General features: G+C 33.1%; 1 long non-coding RNA gene across 1 annotated transcript; it reads left to right on the top strand.

Moving 5' to 3' along the window:
• Positions 1 to 420: 420 nt before the first annotated feature.
• Positions 421 to 1,802, top strand: LOC142223766 (uncharacterized). Its single transcript, XR_012718890.1, has 3 exons — positions 421 to 655; positions 720 to 825; positions 891 to 1,802. It is a non-coding gene; the product is annotated as an uncharacterized LOC142223766 (long non-coding RNA).
• Positions 1,803 to 3,243: the final 1,441 nt, after the last annotated feature.

Below are 3,243 nucleotides of genomic sequence, written 5' to 3'. Positions count from 1 at the left end.
AATTTTTCGCTAGAGGTTAGGTTTAAAATTTGTGTACACAGCCCTTTTTTTTTGTTGTAGACTTAAATAAATTTTTGCTACCGAAAATTTCGCTAGAGGTGCATACCGGCCTTTAAAAGTAATTAACACTCAAAAATCACCTTATTGAGAATGAAAAAGATAAATAACTAAATATATAGTCTCTTCTATTGAAATATTATTTCAAAAGTATATTTAGCCGGAAAATTTATTGAATAGCTTGTAACTGGACATGACAAAGAAAATCTGAAAATTCCAGCCCATTCCAATCCATCTGGCAACCCTATAGAATATAGTATCCCAATAAACACAGGATGAGCGTTTTTCAAATGCAACTATTTTTCAGTTTGAGGGTAAATATATTTTTTAACATAAATTCAACTTGACTTGAAATAGCTCATCTTCAATACATCTTCAAATTGTTTGCGAATTACTTCCCATTTGCCAAAATGTTGACGAAATCTTTGAAAATGTGTTGAAGATAATATGAGAAACCTTTGACAAAACACTACCCTAAAATGCAACGAAAAAACCATGTGGTTTTCAATACTTATTTGTGCAACGAAGTTCGTGGTCAATTGCAAGAAATAAAAAATGGAAAATTTTAGACAAATAACCAAATAGTTTATAAAAATAGGTAAGTGAAAATAAAAAATGAAATAAAACTTTAAGGAAGTCACTAAATGTATATCTCTTTGCAGAAAACTAAAATTATGGATTCTACGTTCTTGAAAACATTAAAAAGCTGACCGATGAAAAAATGGTGGACAATTAAAAGGAACTGCTTCAAATAGTTTATAATAATTGGTACGTCAATATGAAAAATTAAATCAACACTTTAGAGAAGTCACTAAATTTAAATCTCTTTGCAGAAAACTAAAATCTTTGGATGCTACATTCTTGCAAACATTAAGAAGCTGACCAATGAAAAATGAGTGACTTATCGACAATAAAAAGTTTCCAGAAACATTACAAGTGCAACCAATTAAAATTGTTAAAAACAACAAATTGTTGAAATCAAAAAACTTCTGGATGAAAATGTGCAGCATATCGTCAGTTTAATTCATATGCTATTATCAGTTTAAAATGGATATTTTGTGAATTCGTTCTGCTGGAAATCAATTCTAACACGCGGTCAGTACGTTCCTAATTTCAAATTATCCGCATGTTAATAAATTTTAATGCTGTTTTATGACACCAAAAGGAAGGAAAACGAATTTCAATGCAAAAGTGTTTAAGATATTTAAAGTTTTGTTGTTTGTTTTTATTTTGTTCTTATTTGTTGATATGTTTAATAAGATTATTATTTATCAATTGGTAGGGAGCCACCGTGGTGCAATGGTTAGCATGCCCGCCTTGCATACACAAGGTCGTGGGTTCGATTCCTGCTACGACCGAACACCAAAAAATTTTTCAGCGGTGGATTATCCCACCTCAGTAATGCTGGTGACATTTCTGAGGGTTTCAAAGCTTCTCTAAGTGGTTTCACTCGAATGTGGAACGCCGTTCGGACTCGGCTATAAAAAGGAGGTCCCTTGTCATTGAGCTTAACATGGAATCGGGCAGCACTCAGTGATAAGAGAGAAGTTCACCACTGTGGTATCACAATGGACAGAATAGTCTAAGTGAGCCTGATACATCGGGCTGCCACATAACCTAACCTAACCTAACCTATCAATTGGTATTGTAGTGTATTATGTAGTGTAGTGTATTATTATATATTTTATTTTGAAGAAAATGAATAAATTATACAAAATTCATAGAATTTTGGCTTTGACTTTCAATTTGAAGTGTGGATATCATTCATACAAATTTAGGTTGAAAAGTATATGCAACGATGTTAATTTTGAATTTGACTCGCATCGAAAATTATTTGACAAATTATTGAGTAGCGATGCATTTCAATTTGAGGATAACACTTGAGATATTATTGCTAATGTGTTGAATTTCACTGTTGAGGGTTTATTGGGATCCCAATAAACACAAACGTTTGAAAAATGCTAAATTTCAACAATTTTTCAAACATTTTTTCAAAGGATTAGGGTAATATTCAAGTTAGGTTAGGTTAGACTATTCAGTCCATTGTGATACCACAGTGGTGAACTTCTCTCTTATCACTGAGTGCTGCCCGATTCCATGTTAAACTCAATGACAAGGGACCTCCTTTTTATAGCCGAGTCCGAACGGCGTTCCACATTCTAGTGAAACCACTTATGCGCTTTACAGACTATCAGTTATTCCGGACGGAATGTCGGTGTTTGTAAAGAATCTTACAGTGTGTCGGATCGATACGACTTGTCGGCGATGACTAAATAATCGGTAAATGTGTTATCGATCCCATAAACATGCAGCAGTATCGATTATGCCTTCGGACTTAACTTATAATGTGCACAATATATGGGATATGTTCGACACGAGCACTGTCGTCCGGAATAACTGATAGTCTGAAAAGCGCATTAGAGAAGCTTTGAAACCCTCAGAAATGTCACCAGCATTACTGAGGTGGGATAATCCACCGCTGAAAAACTTTTTGGTGTTCGGTCGTAGCAGGAATCGAACCCACGACCTTGTGTATGCAAGGCGGGCATGCTAACCATTGCACCACGGTGGCTCCCTAAATAATATTCAAGTTGAGAAATTGTTGAGAAAATCGCGTTCTCAACAAAAAAACAGACATTACCCTCAACAGTGAAATTCAACACATTAGCAATAATATCTCAAGTGTTATCCTCAAATTGAAATGCATCGCTACTCAATAATTTGACAAACAATTTTCGATGCGAGTCAAATTCAAAATTAACATCGTTGCACATACTTTTCAACCTAAATTTGTATGAATGATATCCCCACTTCAAATTGAAAGTCAAAGCCAAAATTCTATGAATTTTTTGAATTTATTCATTTTCATCAAAGTAAAATATATAATAATACACTACACTACATAATACACTACAATACCAATTGATAAATAATAATCTTATTAAACATATCAACAAATAAGAACAAAAAAAAAAAAACAACAAAACTTTAAATATCTTAAACATTATTAGTAAACACTTTTGCATTGATAATTCCATTTCCTTCCTTTTGGTGTCATAAAACAGCATTAAAATTTATTAACATGCGGGCAATTTGATATTAGGAACATACTGGACCGCGTGTTAGAATTGATTTCCAGCAGAAGGAATTCACAAAATATCCATTTTAAACTGATAATAGCATATG

This window comes from Haematobia irritans, chromosome 2 (genome assembly GCF_050003625.1).
Source record: "Haematobia irritans isolate KBUSLIRL chromosome 2, ASM5000362v1, whole genome shotgun sequence".
Taxonomy (NCBI): domain Eukaryota; kingdom Metazoa; phylum Arthropoda; class Insecta; order Diptera; family Muscidae; genus Haematobia; species Haematobia irritans.
This window is presented reverse-complemented; position numbering and strand designations above follow the sequence as displayed.